The 22,721-nt window shown below is 33.9% G+C and overlaps 1 protein-coding gene and 1 pseudogene across 1 annotated transcript in view; one reads left to right on the plus strand and one right to left on the minus strand.

Annotated features, from left to right (window-relative positions):
- LOC106644845 (uncharacterized) overlaps window positions 1-22,721 on the minus strand; it is a 2,208,360-nt gene that overhangs the window by 200,872 nt on the left and 1,984,767 nt on the right. The window lies entirely within an intron of this gene.
- On the plus strand, window positions 1,919-19,638 carry LOC149374618 (uncharacterized; annotated as a pseudogene).

Genomic DNA, 22,721 nt, shown 5'->3' on the forward strand with positions numbered 1-22,721 from the left:
ATTTTGAGTTTTTGGCAGCTATTTTGCGTCTGCCATTTGAAAATTGTATTAACAAACAATGAATTCATAATCAGAGACTTTTAAAACACTTAAAAACTAATTTTTGCAGAAAATTTTTTTTTTTTTATCTGTTTTTTCTGTGTCTCCCAATTTTTTAAGGTTATGGTTTTGACTTTTCAGAAAAAATGGCTGTGACACACTAAAGCTTGTGACATAATAAAAAAAAAAAGTTTGAAATCACTGACAAAAAAGATCGTTCGTCGTAATTTATACAAAAAAACGCAAGATAAACTAAAATTTCTAGGATTTGGCATACAAGTTCCCGATGCTAGTCCTTTTGTTTGCGGTAACTTAAACTCTGAGTCGGTATCGAATTTGGAAGTAATTTTGCAAGAACCACTTCATGCTCAAGTCGAAAATCTTCCTTAAGGTAATAAAATATTTATCAGCAAATATTAGCACGCATTTGAACTTTTAATTTTTAAGTTTGAATTGACACAATGTAATACAATCCAAACAAAAAAAAAACGTTTTTTTTTTTTACTTTTAATCTTACTATAACAATATGTTATTTTAATTGAAACTTTAATATCAACATTTTCTACGTGTTAACGAGTTAATTTTATAATCATAAAAATAATGATTTTGAATCAGGAATTAAGCATGGAAGGAGCACGCCTATCATCTCGAGCAGTGGCGAAGAAGATGAGGAAATTCGTAGCCCTAGTGTAAATCGCCAATACTCTACTCCCACACAAGATAGTATTAAGACCAAAATTAATTTATTAGAAAAGCAGTTGATTTTAGCTGTTGAGGATCGTGACTCCGGTCTTGAACCAGGAAGTGTACAAAAGGATATGGAGAAAACAAAAAAAACTTTGTAAAGTTTTAGAAAATTGCTGACAGCAACAATTAATACAGCAAAACGCCAGAAAAAATACCAAGATGAACGTCAGGAAGGTCTGAAAAAAATAGCGATTGATCGACCACATTTAGCAAAAAATTTGCACTTAAGTTTTTAATTCTTTAAATTGCATACTATCAAATAATTATTTTAAATCCTTTAATGTTAGTGTACTAAAATTAATGAAAGTGAAGAAAATATTAAATTTTAGTTTTGCAAACAGCCTGGTCGACCTCAATTACGACATGATTAACCTGAATTGTTGAAAACAATATGTGACATCGCTATGTTTAGAGGAGCTGCTGACAGTTGGTGACGCTCGGAATTAATTCGGAGCTAAAAAACATTGAACGACTTACATGATGAGCTTCAAACACGTGGTTCTTCAATTTCAAGCAGCGCTACATATCTTCGATTGCTACCTCGAAACTCCCACACAAATGTCAAACAATATGCTCCGATATGTATGAAAATAATATTTTAATATTTAAAATTAAAAAATTGATAAAAATATTTACTACCTAGATCGTTAGAGCATTTAATTTCAGTACCAGGTATTTGTCAGGTAGCTGTAATATCGCAAGATGATAAAAGCAGAGTGCCAATTAGTATCAATGCTGCGAATAAACAGGCATTGAACTTAATGCACTTTGAATATAAAGTAAATCTACCAGACCACGATTGGTTTGTAGCCCCAAGTCATAAGCTTATTCCAAGTGTGTATGCAGGCATAAATATTACAGATGGCAAAACTGGTAATCCAAAAACTGTAACGCACTCAGGGCCTACTTACATTGCCATCCGCAGTGCCAAGCACTTGACAAGTACAGCAGCAACTCACGCTTGTGATTTTAGAAGATTGTTTAACTTGGAATCTTTTGATGAAATACTTTGTAAGAAAATAATTAGTTACACGTCAAATTTATCACTCTAATTTTGTTTTACAATTTAATTTACAAAATAAATTATTAAATTTTAGATACTGATAAACAAGTAAAACCTATCGTGGTTTTGATGTCTGATGGTTGACCAGACAAAAATCCACGCTACACCAAAGTAATTGGTCTTGCGATTGACCATTTTAAGACCTGTAATTTAGATGCCATTTTTATTATAACTAACGCACCAGGTCGAAGTGCATGTAATCGCTTTTAGCGGCGTATGGCACCCTTAAGTCGTTAGTCAGCTGGCTTAATATTACCTTATGTTAAATACGGATCTCATCTGGACAATTCTGCCAAAACGATTGATAAGGAGCTCGAAAAAAAAAAATTTTTAATTTGCAGCTTAAACGCTTGCAAACGTATGAAGTAATCTAGTCATTGATGGCTATCCAGTGACCGCAGAATTCGCAGATTCGGAATGCATTGCCAAAAACGTAAGCAACGTATCACCTGAATGGTATAGCTTGCATGTCAAAGAAAGTCAATATTTTCTTTAGGTATCAACAAGACTTTTAATATTAATTTTTCCATATTTTTCCGTAAATAATTGAACGAAATAGTTATTTTCGATAAAAAATTTATTTGTCAATTTGACATATAAGTAAAGTTAACATTTTTACGCATACGTAATATTAATTGATTTTTTTCGACTGTAGATCGTAAAATGTGATGAAAAAGAATCGGCGAATGGAGAAGAAGTTTAAGGGATGTTCTTCCTGTGACTAACGGTTTTCTGCCTCCTCCATTTCCATTGCGCAGAAATCGTATCGGACGACTTGGAATCCTAACCCCAGACGATACAAAAGAAAAAGATATTTTCCCTGATTTGTTTTTCAGACTAAGTATTGGCTTAAAACCCTCGATGACAACTGGTGTTCCTGTACCATATAATTATTACTGCCCTTCAGTTGTTGATGACATTAAAGGTAAGTTTTAATTATTCTTAAGTGTAATTATAATCTTTCAGCACTAAATCATACAATTTTTTTTTTTTTTTAGGTAGGACATGTGATTCATGTGGATTATATTTTTCTTCAAAAAAACAAAAAAACTTGCACACCAAAAAAATTTATGACAAAGTCAATAATCAAAAGCTACGTGCAAAAAAAATTTTATCAAAATGAGAAACAGAATTACTTTGTGAACTTGATACTCTTGAGCAATAATAGAGTGGCTCAAAGAAGAAGACGTAAAAATTAAATTTTCTGATCACACAAATAATGATTTTACAGATAATATAGCTTCCTTTTCTGTAATCAGTGATATACACGAGTGGCTAGTAGCACCTTTTAAAAGTGCATGTGATGTAGAGTTAAAATTTAAGTTTTATTTAATAATAAATCTAATTATTAACTCAATTTTTATTTTTATTTAAAAAAAAAAATTTTTTTTAATAGAAAAAGTTACGTAACATTTACTGGGGGAGGGGGGGCGTCAGGCAAAACGTAACGGTCAGTTACGTGAGGGCAGGGGGGGGGCACAAAAAGGCTAAAAACAGTGTTACATAGTTTATGGATGGCCCCTCAGAGACGTTAAAAACCCTTGAAAACTAATTTTCACAGAAACTTTTCTTTTTCTATCCGTTTTTTTCTGTATTTCCCGATTTTTTGAGGTAAGGGTCTGGACTCGTAAGAAAAAGTGGCAGTGACACACTAATGCTTGACTTCTAAGAAGTTTTTTTTAAAAAAAATGGAATAATAACGTCAAAAATTGTGGTGTTGGCAGATTTTATTGATTAATTTAACCCCTTGTACAATCTTCTTGTACGTAGCCTAATATCATTTTTAGTCATGTTAATCTAAATGTAATAAATGCTAACTCAAGATGTTGTCAATGATAGTTGTAAAATAAAGTATGAATATACACATAAAAATCTTCACGAAAAAAATAATAAGGTTACTTAATTAAGTTTTTCCTAATACCTTAATACAAACATTTTCTCTTCCTTTTTTTTATCCACTTAATTACTGAACAACTAAATTGTTATGTGGTGTGCTAGTTTTGCAGCCTGCGAAGAAGCGTAAGACTGTAATCTATGAATTTCCGTTTCAAATTGAGGTCATGGTTAAGTGATAGTAATAATAATTTAACAATAATGTTTGGGTATACATAAAAATAAAGTATTTATTAATTAAATAATGAGAGACGTATGTTTTACGTAATATACAACATGTAGTTGATGTGTTTGTACAATATGTACAAGCAAGTAACCCTATGAACTACATAGTTATTAATTACTTAACATGTCTATCAAAACTTTGCCCTTGTGATTTATTTATTGTTATGTACAATGCAAAAACCATAAAAACTGCTTTGTCTATTAAATAAACGGCAAGGAAGACGTATTTCCTATTTCAAAAGATATTCTTTGAGTATAAGCCTTATTCCTCTTTTTTTTTCTAGTTGTTACTTTTTCTTCAAAATTACATTCAAATAACTTGAAAATATTTGATTGCATTTTATTGCATAAGCAACCAGTTATACTGTAATCTCTTGTTAATATGACAATTCCACCTTTTTTTTAATTAAGCTTTCATAATATAAGACCTTCTCTGATACTATTTTACATTCCTACAAAACAGTTGAAATAAGTATTTTTGTCTATTTTATCCATTTTTTTATAAGTGGCACTGTTAATGCTATCATATAAAGTGGGGGTTTTGAATGAACAGAACTATAATCGAGCTTTGTTTTATTGCAAAATTTTATAAATAGTTTTGTATCATGATAACGCTACGTATATTTGACCATATAAAAACATTCGTTTTTAGGTAAAATCCTAGTTTATTTAACCTTTGACCTAAAAATTAATAAATGATTACAAAAAAATCTTCGACTAAAGTGAATTATTTTTTGCAAACAAAATAATGTAATAAGGGTATATTTCCAGTGTTTAACATTATTTTTAGTATAGTAACCTTTTTTTAAATTATTTTTTAAGTTTTAACTTCAGCTTTAATATTGTATTTGAATAATTTTAGTATTTTATAGTTTTCACTGTTACAAAAGCCAACAGCTGTACCTAAGTTTTAAATCACCAGAACTATCGTTTTAATTCTTATGTGAGGCTCATACAGAGGTAAGTCTTTACAAGCACTGCTTTCTCCCGTAGGTTGTATACGATTTTTTATCAATCTTGCGCCGAGAGAAAGGATTTTTGTTCCGCGAAGTGGGATGAAAGTTCCTACTTTCGGTGCAGTATGATGGAAACATTGTTTACTAAAATGCAAATATTATTGACCCAAATTTGAGAGCAATCATCAGTTGCTTTGTAGTTATTTAGCACTTAAATAGTTTTTTGTTCTCAAAATTTCCTTTAGTAATTTAAAAAATGTCGTGTTATTTCAACAAGAATTGATTTTTAGTTTTAGAGTACAAAACTCATAAGCCATGCAATGTTTCTTGAGCTATGCATAAGGTTTCTTTGGCGTAATCATAATTAAATGTCCTTTTTTTTCAAGAAAGTATTCTACTAAAAAAGTAACGATTAAATCAAAAGGAAAAAAGTAAAGGCTGAAATTGCGTATTAACTAGCAGACAGACTTAATAAGCATGTGCTGAAATTCAGTTACGAGCGTCAAATATATATTACACTTTTTTTTATTCATATTTGAGTTAAGCAAAATAAAAAAGAAATGAAATGACAAAGGAAATATTTGTATGATATAAACTATTTTGTGTAAATAAGCAGTCAAAGTTAAAGATTATGTTGGCTTTTGGATTACTCATTAAATTTGTTGCAATGATCTGAAACATACAGAGAGAAGCATTATTTTACATGCCTGTTATCATTATCTGTTTATTGTCAATTTATTTAGGTTACTATCGTGGGTCTAAATTCAGTTATCATGCAATTCACTACTTAGTTGTATTTAAGACTTTTTTCGTTAGTTTTTCATGTAGTTTAAACAACAGAAGTTTCGTAAAAATATCTGCTAGTTTCTCCTTGGATAAAGTCTATTTAATAGTTATTTTTCACACATCACCACATATTCTGCTATGTATGTTAAGGTTGCAACATCATTTTATTTTCATGTCTTTCAAGCAATTGTATTGCTATACAACCGTATAAGGTATTAACTTATTTTAACTGAGCCCTTACAGTTTACCAAACTTGCATTTAAATAGGCTTTTAGTCTATCTTTGCAGCCTTTGTAGTTTAATCCCAGAGTTTTGGTATGTTGTAGCTATCAAAAGACCCGTTTAAGCAATTTTCTATCGTTCTTTGTTGGGCAGATTTGAGTTCTGCTTAGTCCATTCACAGAGTATGAGATATCCGGCCTAATTGTGTTTGCCAGATAAAGCAAACTTCTAACTACTTACTTGTAAGGCACATTTTCTTAAGTTTTTGTTTTGCTCACCCGACCAGCATCTTCTGGCCCTTCTTTATTTTTTCTTCGTGATAAAATGACTTAATATATTACCTTTAGTGTTCTTTGTGATTTTGAATCGTTACATCTAAACCTTTGTAGCATTTTGTCGACGTATCATGTTTGTGTAAGTAAATTAGTATTATTTTTTATATCTCTTTCTACTTTGGTATCTAGAAAGAAGTCTTCTGATTAAAATAATGTCTATCCTTAGATTAGAGGCAAACTTTTCTGAAGGATCTATAATTTTGTTATACTGGTGTGGTGTGCAATTGAGGGCATATACAGCACTACCCAAAGCTAAATTCCACAAGTTCTCCCTAAGCTCAGCCGTAGGCTTGCACTTTGCCCTGCAAACTTTAGTTAAACAATTCTGAGACACCATTATGTTAAAGAGTATCTGAACAGGTTCCTTAAAGCACAGCTCCAAACCTTTGAAAAAGTTTCATTGTTTAACCTCCGGGGAACTTTGTGCCTAGACTAGTTTGGAAAAAGTACATCTTAGCATCAAAGCCCAGCAGATCTTGTGCACTCGTCACGAGATTTTCCGGAAAAACATCCTGCTTCACGTTTTGTTTCCACTGGTTAAACTATTGTCTATAAGTCTGCTATAAACTTAATTTTGTAACTATTGTAGCCGTCAGAAACTGTTAGATTTATTAACTAGTTCAAAATTTCTTATAAGTCCATCAAAATATTCACAAAGTTAAGTAGCACTTTGCTTTTTAGGATCAAATCTAATGGAGTAAATTTTGCAACATGTTAGGAATGCATTCATTTTTATGTCTTTTTTTTTTATATCATTTATTTTTTGTATCATTATCTAGGGGTCAATAATGTTATATACTCTGATTTGGTAATCAAGCAACCACCAACCTAGTGTTATGTTAAAGGCCTGCTCTTTATCTTTTTTTTTGTTTCTTGAGCAATTTTCATGTGAGCCTTCATTTTTAAATCAATGACTTAAAGTGATTTTGAACTTTTTAGTATTGACTATGGTTATTTTGATAATAATTCTAGCTTAGTTGCACTGACAGGGAATAATTAAAGCAGTTAAAACTATCCTTATTCATAACTTCTATCTTTAGACTATCATTAGGTGCACTGCGATCAAACATTAATAAGTTATCAAAGGAGTCAGGGTTTATATTAATTAATCGCTTACATAAGTTAGGCCCCAGGGTAAATGTAGTGAATTTGTTAACCCCATGTATTTGACGTCTATCCAGTTCTCGCTCAAAAGCCTTTATCTTTTTCTGATGAGCAGCTAAGCGCTGCTTAAACTCATTACGAAGTGCCTCTTGCACCATCTAGGTGTCTTCTCTCTGTTTTTTCAAAGCCTATTTATATTGAGAGGCCACAGCCTTAGATGAAATGGACATCCCAGAGCTCTGCTTGTATCTTTCTTGTATTTTAGTTTTTTGATTTTCTCAATATCTTACTCTGAGACTTCTGAAATTATATTCCGTGAGCTAACAAGATTTTAAGATTAAACGTTTTTACAATCTCTTTCCATTCATTTTTTTTAAGTTTCTGATTTGCATGTTCCACTTCTTAACATAAATTATCAAACTCTTTTTTAAGGCTTCCTTTTCTGTCTTGTAAGTCTTTTAGTTTGCTTTAAATCTGATCTAAATTTTTTTTTCCTAAATCTTAAAGCTTATCATTAGGTAAGGTATCAGTTACATTTATCATTCTATCTCTCAAATCTTTAATCTTATCTAAGGATAAGATATTAAATTGAATTTATCTTTTTATCTCTTAAATCTTCAATCCCACCTTTAGTTGGCGTAACGATTAAATTTATCTTTCTATCTCTCCAGTCTTCAAACCTTATCTTTAGATAAGTTATCAATCAAGTTTTTTTTTGTCTTTAGGGATTACTGAGATACGCAGTTGTATTAAGACAAATCAAATCTTTCCAGCACTTTTTCCTATTGTATTAAAGAAATTGAGCATGTTCTGGCCTAGGTATGCAGATCCTCCTAAAATTATCCAAGACAAGATAACATGGAAAGAATAATTAGTTAATCAGATATAGTTGTGTCTTAGAAAAAGACACAAGTACAACACACCTATGAACACAATGAAAGCACGCCATGTATAGAATTTGCTAAGGTAGACAGCCCGAGCATGCGAACGCAACAGGTCTGGCGCTGCTTACAGTACTTACCTTAACAGCGCAATTCTTACATGTTTAGACACAGATTTATAAGGTATGTATTCAAATTACACATATATGCAATGGTTTTATTGTTTACGGAGAACATCACCTGACCAACATTTCGAGTAACAAGTAGCTTATCTAGTTGCCCTCGATGTTCTTTAATATTTTGATATGTATTATTAAGCATATTAAAAGCACTTTGACCTAGAAATATCAGTAAGCATTTAAACAAGACATTCTCCTGTGCATGTCTACGTGCATTGTTAAGGCATTGATTTATTCACACCTGCAGTTTGGTCTTATTTCGGCTCAGCCGCTGCTCCCTCATGATGCTTTCAAAATAAATTTAATTAGCACAATAGATTTATATAACAAACTTTCAGCTTTATGTAGAATACTTAGCTTTTTTTTACACAATGCACAATGCCAAAAAGTAGCCATCGTTCTTTCTATGATTTACAAAACTTTTAAACTAGTAGACTCTTTGTTCAGATCCAAGAATATTATTGCAGGTCGTAATATTGTTATCGACAATGCTAATTCTTTATCTTTTATAATCAAATATATAAAGGCTAGAGTTAGTTTTTCTTAATAGACGGAAGAGAGGTACACATGAATCCAACATTAAGGATCTCCAGAAATGTGATACAAGAAAGGGCTTTGGGTTTTCGAATAGATTTCGTTTAAACAGAAATATACTCCTTGCCGTCTCTTATTTACGATGTATGAAAGCAACTATCCGTGAGGCCCTGTCTCAATTTAACATACGGCTGGTCTATACAAGCTCAGGCAATCCTACTCCTATTAACAGTTTGGGAAAAGACTCCACAAACAAGTTAGACATGAGTGGCATAGTCTATAAGATAACATGGGTGTAACGGTATGTGTTACATTGAGCAAAGTAGGAGACACCTACGTGAACGGTTGCGCGAGCACGAGCGTTACATAACAGACAAGAACGAAAGATCGGCCCTTTATCATCATTCTATACACTGCCCGCAGGGCTTCAAATTCGAGAAAACAGTAATTCTTGGTTAAGAGCCCAATAGGTATAAATGCGAATTTTCTAAGATGATTTTTATAACATTAAATAAGAATAATTGTAATAGACAATTAAATACAGAAATATTGTTAATAGACAATTGGATACTGAAGAATCTGAACAATAGTTATACAATTTTTTTATTGCTTTAAGAAAATAATTTAAATATTAAATCATAGGTGACAAGAGGTTATATTTATATTATACACACTCGAAATTCCCAGATTTGTTATAATTATATACTATTCCACATAACTTTGTACATCGTTGATTGTGCCGCCTTTTCGTGCCACTGCTCTTTCTGACGTATAGTCGTATGTGCTCCGACCTAGAGTGGCTTGTATACTTGCCTAGTCAGCACGATCTGAGTATAACTTTCTACATCCTTGATTGTACCCCCTTCGGGGTTAACTGCTTTCCATGCCGTATAGTAGGTATGTGTGTGGCGTCTCACATCTCTCGCGCTTCAGGCTCTACTCACCAGGTGGCCAAGCCCCTAATAATTCTCTATCGTCAAGCGGCGAAATTCCCGCACGATTAGTATGTAAGAGCAATCGAGTCAATCTAAGCCCACACCTCTCCTGTGTCTAAGGCCGGGAGTACGTCATCATCCTTACTGATAAGTCCTGGCGTGCTCTCGGGACGAAACACCTTTTTCTCTCTCAAATAGGCGATAACAATCGCTAAAGTGGTGACCCCAACAAAGAACAAAAGCAAAAAGTAACCTTCTTGATACTCTTACGCATCTCCGCATCCTCTACGCCAGGTACACGCAAAACGCAGCTAATTCCACACACTTCGCTCAACGACGCATACATTTTGCACATTGCACAACTCGTGCACGCACGGCAACATGCCCTGCATCTCTCGCAATGGAGCGTAAAAGACCCAGAGATTCAACAAGACTTCTTAACATCTTTCTCCCTCTCATGCCTTCACACCCTTGATACTCATATCGTCACTTTCTCCCGTCGTGACTGGGTGGGGAGTGATGTGGCGTCTCACATCTCTCGCGCTTTAGGCTCTACTCGCCAGATGGCCAAGCCCCTAATAATTCTCTCCCATCAAGCGGCGAAATTCTTGCACGATTAGTATATAAGCGCGATCGAGTTAATCTGAGCCCACACCTCTCCTGTGTCTAAGGCAGGGAGTACGTCATCAGCTTGACTGATGAGTCCTGGCGTGCTCTTGGAACGAAACACCTTTTTCTCTCTTGAGTAGGCGATAACAATCGCTAAATGTGTACCGACTTTCAAAGTTTTTTGTATTCTCTTGGTCAGCGTGGTCTGAGTATGTCTTTTCTAAAAAAGAATTTTATGTTTTAAAGTTAATTTCTAAGGACGTGATTGTTATTAGACCTTAGTTAAGGGTTGTAATATGTTAACGTAGTAACAAGTGCCATAGGTCTCGATGATGCGTGCTTTCTTAGCACCTGCATGTACATTATATTATAAAATTTTACATATACTTTTGTTGATTTTACACGTATTTAATTATTACTATGTTTTTATTATTCATCCTGTATAACTGTAAAATGCTTATTCTGAAGAGACTATCAGAAAGACAGCGAAACATTAAATCATGTAATTTAATTATAAATAACTAGCCATGATCCAAACTACCAGGATTAAGTCTTGATATATAAAGAAATATTTGATTTTTGAGGAAATAGTTACAGAACAAGGCTATACTTTTTTAGTTAATTGCATAAAATTGTAATACCTATTTAAATACTTACTTTTTAGAGAAATTCAAAAAATGGTAAGGTTGTTATGGGTTACATAGCAATTTTTAAAAAAAAATACATTTTCTAACCATTTTTTCGTAAAATTTTTAAAATGTTTTAAAAATTTTTTTATGTATAGCTGTTGTTAAGACTGCCTAATTGATTAAAAGTTTTATTTATTAATAGGTGATTATTGTATCCTTAAATTATATTGTTACATATAACTGTACAGTCATTAAATGTTATATAAATCAAAGTTGTGTGTACTATTTCTTTTATCTTAACAGCAATAAAAACAGTCTGTTTGAAAAATTTTATTTGAAGGTCTTCAACTGAGTTTTAACAAAGCAAAGTAGTATTAGAGATTTTGAAAGATAAGAGTCTTAATTTAGTTGGCTGGCTGTGGAGCAGTGTTGGGCTGCGCCGGACTCCACGCACTCTAACCATTAACAGATTATACTATCATTATTATCTTTTCGACATGGAAAGAATTTTAGTGTAGCTGGAGCTCTGTAGATAGCTTGGCTGTGTAACAGTTCGTCCTAGAATGGGGAAAACACCAAATTGGCGTGCTAGGTGCTCTGGTATTGGAGGTTAAGTCCTGAAAGTCACTGTAGCGTGCCTATACATAGGCACTTATTCTGCTTCATTATGTATGACAAGTGTAAGTCATACTACAGTAAGCCCATAAAAGGCTTAATCTAAGTACACACTGTATAATTGCATGCATCATGTTTTTACGCAGTTTTTAAGTACATCATAGGCAGCGGTACAGTGTAGAGCTACCACTATGTATGTTTGTATAGATAGATTTAATCTAATAAAACGTTACTAAATACACGTCATCCTGTACCTTGGTGCACATGGTTATGTTTGAGGCAAGGTTATCAACTAGTAACACTAATTTAAAATGTAAGTACTTCAAAGTTCTTGTTATTAGAATAAAAATATGTAATTTACTAGTCTTACAATGCATACCTTGAAACAATGTAATCTTTTTAATTTTTTCTATGGAGGTAACTGATATCAGCAAAAAAAAGTTCTTCTTCGGATTTTATATGATGCACAACAGAAGCATGAGTATCAAAAATTAATTCATGATAAATATTCTTACATATTCCGTCAGCAGTTAGAAAATGACTAATAATTTTCTAAAATCATTTTTTAATCAAATAGTGTCCTAACATGCAGTGTTCCCAATAAAAACAAATATTTTCTTTTTACCTGAAATATTAAATCAAAAGAACTAAAAGCTATTTACAGATAATTAGATACTGAATTATGCCTTGGCAGAAATATTAGATCCATATGAGATAGCTATAACATAGGGCTCTTCAAGAGACTGACTCAACTCATAAGACACAGGTCTAATCGTCTTCTTCGAAGTCTGGTGTTTTTAACAGGCTCATCAGTCTTATTTGACTCATGTATCCTATAAATTTTTAACATACCCGACTACTATAGGGCACAGATCTTTCTTTATTAGCAACTATATTTCTGAGACGGTTGCGGGGCAGTGAAACGTAGCTGAGAAGTGTCACACGGTAGTGAGAGAGAGAGAGAGCAGGAATGCTTATAGGTAAGGACCTAAAACAATTTTATAAAATAGGATAACGCTTATACATATGTGTATGTATGTAATAATGTGAGTGTATGTTTGTGGCTTAGTGTCACTCTGAATCTCTGGAAAACACAGACTTAGACAGTACAACATATAGCATTAAGCAATCCTGAATTTTTATGTGTTATATTGTAAATTAGAAAAAAAAAAAAGAGAATTGAGTTATATTATTTTATTTAATAAACAAATCTTTATTACTAAGAACTTTGATGTTTAAGCAATTGTAAAAAAATAGTTTTTTATGATTTAGTGCCTATCAAGCTATTAAATTTAAAGTATATCTACCAAAAACCTGAAAAATTTTTTTCAAAAAATCAGTTTAAAAAAAAAATGTTGGTCGTGTTCCAGTTTAAGATTAATACTATTATAAAGTTGCACAGAGAAAAATATACAAAGAGTACTTGTTTCAGTCCTTATAAATTATATGTCCAATAATTAAAAAGGTTATAAAACTTTATGGATCTTTTCTAGCTTTTAATAAGGTCCAAAAATCCTTAAAAAATAACACTTTCTTTACTCTAAATCTAAAGTTTAAGAATTTGGTCAAATTTCTTAGAGCTAGTAAGGTAGAACTTTTCTTTCCAAAAAAACACGGTTTTCACCATAGCCGCACTCTTTACTTTCTCAAAAGCTAAAAGTGAGGCTAAAGAGATATTCTACCATGTTCTGGATGTCAATTTTTCCAACAAAAATGAACATCCAGCGAAGGGCGGCTTTGACACATTATTCCACTTCAACATTCAGAAGAATACAAATGTTGGGTTATAAAACAAATATTGCCATCTTTATTACAAAGCAAATATAACCGTTACAAAATGAAAAGCGCACTTATATCAAATCCATATCGTAAATATCTAAAAAAACAGAACATATTTCACATGACTGGTAGTGTGCCACTAAAATGGTTATATCGAAGTTATTAATTACTAACTCTGCACACATACGAATTCACAATAATAGTTAACTAGAAAATTAAAGAATATACCCTAATGAGCTATGTCACCAGTGTTTCATAAAAGTACCGTAAATTGATTGATTTAATTAATAAGATATTGATCAGTATGGTTATTTAAACTCGTACAGTTCATGTCTTTTGATTTGCCTAATAATACAAGAACTTGTTTTCAGATTCATATTAATCATCGTTGGGGAGTCAGAGGTTTTCATTTTGTTGTAAAATTAAATTTTACGAAATCTTACAAAAACTATAGAGTGTTGTCTATGTAATGATTCTTTAAAAAAGTTAGAATGAACCTGGTCCGGAAGATCCTTTTTTATTGCAAAAAAACTTTAAAAACCGACTTTTTTCCAGTTTTCTCCTAATATCTCGAAAATGAAGCATTTTATCGAAAAAAGTAAAATACTAAGGTTGTTCAACTAATGATTTTACGATATGGGAAATTTTTTTCACGAGCTAAAAATTGTTTATTCTTACCAAAACACGCGGTAAAGTTGTAAAAGTGAAATACAAAGAGATATAAAGTAATGAGGGAAGAAACAGGTTTTATTGTTAATATTTATGTATAAAGTAGGTATTTTTATTGTTAACAAAATGCACAAGGTCTGCTTTTTTAAAAGCAATATGACGACCTACCGCAAAATTGTTAATTAAAAAGCTTAGAAAGTTGTTAATCCTGTCACAAAAAGCCAATCTTCATAAAACCAATTGTAATTGGTAGGCAATAACATTATTAATGATTAAGCTGATTTTCAAAATTTTTCAACAATTGTTTTCTTTGTTAATAACAAAAACCACTTTTTGTAGTTTGTAATTTTGTCAATTTTTAGATAGAGCCTTGAAACATGATGCATTCGATTACACCTTTTTTGAAACTAATTTAAAAAAAAATTAAAATCATTGCATGCCTAACAAAAGCCGAGAGCCAATACTCTTACGATTTTAGTTGTTAAGCCTGATGTAATGATCGTAGACGATTAAAACTTGGATAATTAAATGTCCAAGGGCCAAGGTACATAACAAAAAATAATAAGACATTTATTGCCAGAACAACATTTATTTAGATATTGTTTGATACAGGTAATTTGTACGATGGCCAAAATAATCAGTCACTCTGCTCCGTCAATAATGTCTGACACTGCACTCTGTTTGTACCGGCATCGCACTCATATTTTGCCCTCTCGGGCATTGCTGAGAAGTTTAATTGCAATCTAAGAGTATCATATCTTGGCTTTTTATGGGCCCTTTAATGGATTTTGTTTTAGTTGTAAATCAACTGAAAAATAGGTGTAATCGAATGCATTTTATTCTAAAGCTCTATCTTGGAAATTAACAAAATTACGAACTACAAAACGTGGTTTTTTATGAATAACAAAAAAAAATGTTACAAAATTATGAAAATTAGCTTAATAAAAGATAATTTCATCGCCTACCGATGACAATTGGTTTTATCAAGATCTCTTTTTTGTCACAGGACTTACAGCGTTCTAAACTATTTAATTAACAATTTTGCTATAGGTCACCATATTGCTTTCGAAAAAACGGACCTGGGGCATTTTGTTAACAATACTAATACCTACCTTATGTCCAAATATCAACAACAAAAAAAACTATTTCTTTCTCTAAAAACTAACTATTTTTAGACGACTAAAGAGAAGTTTGCCATGTGATTCAAAAAATAAACAAACCTGATTTAGCAAAATATAGCATAAGTTTTTATTAAAAAAATGAAATCTTTGACACTGATAGAGAAATAACAATCTCTTCAATAAACATACTTCGATCCACGAAAATATGGCACCAAATAACGGGTGACAGAAAAAATATACTTTTTCAGAATTATGATTTACCCTTATTAAAAAAAAACACTTATACTTACAACAGATACATCAGGCTACACTATAAAAAAGTAACTCTTACAAGGACGGATTAGAAACGAGCGACACATTGCCTTTATATCCTACGCCTGGACTAAACGTGAAAGAAACAACTGTCATTTCTCATAAAGAAGCAAGCTTAAATCTATTGGTATAAGGTATTGTGGCAGAGTTTCTTTTCTTCCTCAGAGTTTATTGCGCAAAAAGTTTGAGGGTGTTAAGTAATGACTTGCGAAAATAAACAAATTTCTTATTTGTTTATTTTCATTATTTTTTGTCGTTAAGAGTAAGTGAATACCATCCCCATAGTGCGTGAGACGAAAAAGTTTTAATTAAGGCTCTACGCAAGGTGCATTTCTTCGCATGTCATATTACTTTGAGGCTTTCCACCACTCATTGAGCGTGGACCAATTGTTTATAAGTCGTTTGTCACTTGTTGTCAAGGGTGCCACTTGCTAGCTTATTAAAATTTGCCCCATAGTATTGTAAATCAGATCTATAAATGTGGTAAGACCCTAATAAGTTTATTGTATACATAAAAGTAAGAGGTTAAATTTAATTAAATTATTACAGGTCATAGTAACAAATTTGTAAAGAAAGATTAAAAACGTACATAATCTGCACAGAAAAAAATAAGTTTAGTCCATTGAATATTTTCCAATACCTAAACACACATTGTATCCTTCTCCCTCCTGTATTTTTCTTAAAGAGTGAATAAGCAAATAATTAAATAGCCTGCTGGTCCCACAGACTGCGAAAAAGAGAAAACTGCAATCAACAACCTTTATGTAAAACTGATGGTAAGATTAAATGACAGTCGTGGTAGTTGAACAGGCCTAATCGTGATACGAGATAACATTTTTTTTTCTTATCCATTGTGTGTGCTTGGTCTGATTTTTTTTTTTTTCAAGTCAACAAGACAGCAACCAAGCACTGAAAAATGCTAGTGGCGAAGAAAATAAAAAGATGAAACATAGGTTATTATTTGTCCCTCATAATCAAGAAGGCTTGGTGAGCTCTAAAACAAGATTGAATTAAACTTTACGTCATTAGACAAACAGGAAAGTAATAATAATCAAAACATGTAACCGCTGTTAACAATAATGAAATAGGAGCACTACGTCACTTATCTTTTTATGTTCCGTAAAAAATGTGCTGGTTATAAGCGTGTGTCCCAGTGTTGGTAGAGTGTCAGGAAAGTGTAAATACGTTAACTAATTAAATGATAGGCTTAAGGTTAAAGGCAAATGAGAAGGAAGCCACGACCTTTAAACTGGCACAAGTAAAATAGATTTAATAAGCAATAAGCTGCGTTAGCTAGTGGAGCCATAGCGTCATATAATTGTTATTAACATGATTAGCTACGTCATCTTTAGCTACTTAAGATATCCTTATAGGAACTGAGACTGTTGACGTTGCTATATGAGCCAAGGTAAAGATCTATAACCGTACCTGACTCTAGTAAACTATACACACTACACCTACATTTGCAATGTCCTGATGATCACGATGAGTTATCTAGAGCTTGTTCTAGTCATGGTGGGGGCTTGGTTACTAAGCCAGCTTTTAGTGATTATCTCTATAGTAGCTGTCCTTTTGTCTAGCTGTGTACTCTTCTATATAACCTATTTATTTTCATGTAATTCTTAAAGTCCAATCTCGACTCTCTGCTTTCTTTAATGCTTTGTACCATATTGCCTACGCTCTGCAGTCAGCCAGCATCACCCTTCTCTTTGCATCAAAAAACACATTCCTAAAAAATGATAATCAGTTACGGGTTTTAAAAACTAAGTCCACGATGCATTGACTTGGCCCTTCGTTTTCGAAACGCATCGCGAACTCCATTATATTTCTCCTCTCCCTCTTTTCCATACTTTTAAATCCAATCAAACTCAATACACGTTTGACTTATGAATCCTTCTCTTTTCTCATAATCGTAGTCTGCAGCATTAAAAATACACATTTATTAATATGTCAATAAGGTACACACACACATACATACACCCACCCACAAGCACACACACACGCATATATATATACACTAGTGGGGCTTACGCCCCCCTGCGCACACTGCACGCCAACCCCCCCACTTTTAAGTATTTTATAAGAAATACATAAATTACATGATGCTACATCGTTTGAAGAAGTTACAAAACATAATGAAATAACATTTAAAAATTTCAGGAATACTTCAATTGCAATGGGCTTAATAGAACATGATTCTGAAATCGACTATATTTTTAAAGAAACCATAACAATTTTGTTTCCATACCATTTAAGACAATTTTTTTTTGGTTTTTGATTTCAGAAAACATTCAAGGAGATAAAATGTGGAATAAATATAAAAAATATTTTACGAAAGACTTTATTAATGATAATATTAATTGTGCTTTTTTACATATCAATCAAACCATTAGCAATTATATAGATAATTGCAATGTTGAGGAAATATCTTTCAGTAAAAAAGTGTTCAATATAATGTACACAAATTCAAATGGACATCAAAGAAAAATTTTTAAAACTACTTGTGAACAAGATGGAAAAATATATTTCATGGATGGTACTGGTGGATCCGGAAAAACCTACTTACATAAGACACACATGTATTACTTTATTTCTAGAGGTAAAAATATTTTGTCAATGGCTTGGACAGGAATTGCATCTGTATTTCTACTAAAAGAAGAAAAACTACGATATGTCAAAATAAGCAAGAAAACAATGGATTTTTACCTTATTTTGTGGGGGGGGGCGGTGGGGGGCAAACGGAAGGCAGTAGGGGGTTAGTGTGAAATGCCCTACTGAGTTAACTATATTATATAGGAAGATATATATATGTATACATATAACAAATACTCTGTTATTATTATTGGTAGCCGCCGATGACTTGCTTAAGAATAAATTACATAGTAACGCAAGAGCCTTAACTTCCCTGTGACAAACCTTCGTTCTAGGCTTAACATTTCCCTGAATATCTCAAGTTATCTGTTATTTGTGACTACCTTATACTATGAAAAGTATCTTATCCTCAACTTGTGCCCAATGGTTGTTTACCTTCTCTCTTATGGGTCTGTTGTCTCCTGAAAATCAATAATTATTGGTCTTACAATAAAGGGTGGATCATTGTCCCTCTACAGCAGGGTAGGGACCCGAGCACAAAGTCAATCTACACAAATATAAAAGATAAAAGCTCCCAGTATTACCCTGGTGCATCATGGAGAATGGAGAAAGAAAGAAAAACGGTGCAAAGCTGTAGAAGTCAGACCATTTACGACCATTGTGCTGCTTAACGACCTCAAATAAAGACATGTATTCCAGGAGGGCGTTTCAATACAAATAGCGACAGAGAGCTAAAGTTTGCAGGTCAGCATATCAGTAAGCATAACATCCAGCTTAACACCAGATAAGGGCAAAAGAAGACAAAGAGAACAGATTGATAAAAAAGTCGTGCTTCAAAGTGTCTCTAGCTAAAAGCTCCGGTTTTTTGTAAAAAATAAAAGTAAGGACCCAGAGGACTTTTTTAAGTGTCTAAAGGAGCTCCACGAGAGCTTAGGGTTAAATTAAGAAGATTTTTATCAAGTAATGCTCATTATACTGCTAAAAAAATCTCGATTTTATAGAATTAAAAAAAAAAAAAAAAAAGTTACATAGAGAGAGTAAAAGCGTGCGCTACAGCGGCGTTTGTTAGGGAGTACGATCGTAAAGACCTGTATTTTGCTTTGCGTTGGCATACCCAAGAAAAAGGAAAAAAGATCAGTGACTATGTAAGAAGCGTAAGGTATATAGTATTGCGAATGACTGAGCCATTGTCAGTCAAAACTATCCCTAAAACTGCGTATAGGATCTGCGTTCGAATTATTGAAAGGCGATGTGTGGACAGCTCATATTATCATTGTATCATATCCAAAAGTTTTGACGATAGAGGAAACGCGAAAAGGACTTAGACTGCAAGTACCTTGTCTGCCACCTAATAAGATGCACTTGCCTAGTGTCCCGATTGTTAGCTCCACACTGGGGGCTAAGATAGCCTAGGTCACAGAGGAGAACTCTGAATAGGCTGTAGTAATGACGAAACTGTCTAAGGGTATAAACGCCAGTAACAAAATAAAATCAAGGCAAGGGACCCGAAAAGCCAAATACTGCTGTTCTAGGGCTCCTCGTGCCAGCTCAGATACCGATTACCCAACGATGAACCCATCATATGTCGCCTACGTTAAGGTGTCTCAAGCAAACGTAGCGCACAGATCTATATCGCCTGATCAGAGTGAAGCACGGTGGCTATTTCTTCTAAAATAAACCGTTTATCGTATTCCAAAGCTGCTCCAGATGTTAGGCTATGGTAAGCTACAGTCACACCCACCCTAGGCTTCTTGACCTGAAGATCCAGCAGGTTGTATTGCCGAGACGCTAAACATTATGGGGGCCTGCTTTTGATACAGTAGGATCAGGCATCGAGCAACCAAATTTCCGGAGAGTGTGTGTTACACATGTCGACAGAAAGGACACAAGTTGTGCTGGTGCCTACTTAAGCCGCTGGAAATCAAAGGTACTTTAGGAGGTGCTACGCCCTTTACTGAGAAAAAAATTTCACGAGAGTCTCGGAACATGGCAGCTGGGAGCCCAGAAAAGGGCTCACCTTCTGGACCTCCACGTCAGATAGAGAGATTAGTAGTCCAAAGAATCTTAGTACAGAGGGAGAGATTAATATGCGTAGCATAGAGGAGAATAAGATGTAGTGAATTAGAGTTAGACAGTGTGGATAATGAGTAAGTCGTTTGATAAAAAAAGCGATGATATGAGGGGCAGCCAGCTACTGTAAAAATGAGGAGAAATTTAAATAAAGCTATGTCTTTTTATAATATGACGTGTTCCAAGACCTGAAAAAATTAATGCAACGTATTGGGAGAAGAAAAAAATTATTAGATTATGTTAATTGATAAAGAAAAAGTGTTTTACTGAGGTGAAGAGCAAGAGAAAAAGTTTAAAATTAGTAACGGCAAAGAAGACTCAAAAAAACGTCCAAAGCTCATCATGCCTTCACTGCAGAAAGAGACACTACGAGTACGTCTAACGGAAATTGGGTGAGACGCGTGGAGAGTACCTAGAACGTACCAGAAAGATGCATAACGGGAAAGACCATACCACTCTTTAAGAACAACGCAATCACAGCCCCTGACAGGAAAAAAATTTTGTGTCTGTGTTGTTCAGGTAATACTTGGTCGCATATTCGAACGAATATGCAATTTGGGAGATCGCAAAGCGGGAGAAGTAAAATGACCAACGCTGCTTGCGCTAATATTAGGAGCCTCAAGCTTATTATATGCTAAGTTCAGAGTTTTATCTACCCCTAAGAATCGTGTTTGCAGAGCCTCGACTAAGTATGTACTAAATCCAAACGGATACTCGGGCCAACAGTGGCCCATCCTCTGAGATATGGTGTCGAGAATGCAAAGTAGAAAGAGAGTAGACCAAACAATGCTATTTTGTGTGTACTATCGCTGATGTGCACACTTCTCGCAGCTCCGCTGGTGAAATGATAATGAAACGAATTTATTAATGCAATGGTTTGATAAACCATATGGCAACTTAAAATACATAATAATACAGTTTAACACAAAAAAATATATAAGTACATTCAAAAAGTATTTGGTAAAAGGCACGTGGTAACATTACAAATAATTAAGTTTGCAATTAACTTACGGAATTAGTGAGTTAAGATACTACAAAACACAACGTAGAATTTTAATAATTTTAGCATATTGCGTAACATAATATTAATAATTACAATATAAATAATAACAATTAATGGTAGTAGGAACAGTTCTATTCAAAAATATAAAAAAAAGGTACTGTAAAGTAGATGTAGAAGACGTCCAGGTGAGAACACAATACGACCACCCAAACCACGGGCTCAATACAAGGCACGGCGCAATATAATGATGTTATTCAGCCTTAAACAAGAAATTGAAAAGCGCTCCATTTAAAGATTTCGAAGTGCTCAATGATCTTATCCCCACGGGAATCTCCTCCCATAGTCCTAACGCACTTAGGACAAGAGAGCGCTCGTACGTAACTGTGCGAGGGAAAGGGATCGAAAAACCGTCGGATTCATGCCTAACGGATCTTTTCAGGCCATCTCTCTGCGTGAAAAGTTCTGCCAAACAACTAGGTCACTCTGAGGTGAGCAGCCGATAAGTCATACATCCCAAAAAATACCTTTGACGAGCACTAACGGTGAGCCAACCTCATCACCTGTAAAAAGGCCTCATGTTGGCATCACGACCCACCCCAAAAATAAACCTCACGATCGTATTAAACAGTTGATGTTGTTTGACTTGGAGATATCTTAAAAGGTTCAGATACACTAGCGCTGCACAGTTAAAGTGGAGCAGCACAAGTAAGGCCACTAGCTGCTTCTTGATCGACCAAGACAACGAACCCACCCCATACTGAGGTCTATGCAAGGTCCCGTGGACGATATAAGAGACATGAGAGACATGGGCGTTTCAGGAAAGATCGTCATCGAAGACGAGGCCTAGATTTTTGACTGATGGGACGAAAGGCACCACATTACTGTTAATTATGATCAGTGGCACGCACGAGCGATCCATAGTCCTAAGCAACTGTGCTGACGCTAGCCACTGTGCTGTAATCTTAGAGAAGTTGAACGGCAATCCACGATAAAGTTCCCAGTTGTCAACAGCACTAATATCGTCGTTAAACTTTGTAACCGTATTTACAATGTCTCCGGGCAGGCTATGTATGTACACCTGAAAGTCGTCAGTGAAGAGCATGGCCTTACTGTATCTGAGACATAGCACAATCGAATTTATATACGCGAGGAAGAGTACAGAACCGGGCAAAGATCCCTGAGTAATACTAGAAGTAGCATAATAACTCCCATATGAGCCATGCTTTTTATGCACCACCAAGAAGGAGCGAAGCGTCAAGAAAAAATGCAGAGAACAAATTGCATCACCCGACAAATTTGCTTGAGCGATAGGAGTAGTTTCCAATGGTCCACAGAGTCAAAGGCTTTGTGAGAATCAAAGTGGACTGATAATGTAATCATAGCCTTGTCGATACCCCAGTCAATGTCATCAGACACCCTCAAG

The sequence above is a fragment of the Copidosoma floridanum genome, unplaced genomic scaffold (assembly GCF_036245765.1).
Source record: "Copidosoma floridanum isolate Cflo_tuat_1 unplaced genomic scaffold, Cflo_Japanese_pri ptg000017l, whole genome shotgun sequence".
NCBI classification, from domain to species: Eukaryota; Metazoa; Arthropoda; class Insecta; order Hymenoptera; family Encyrtidae; genus Copidosoma; species Copidosoma floridanum.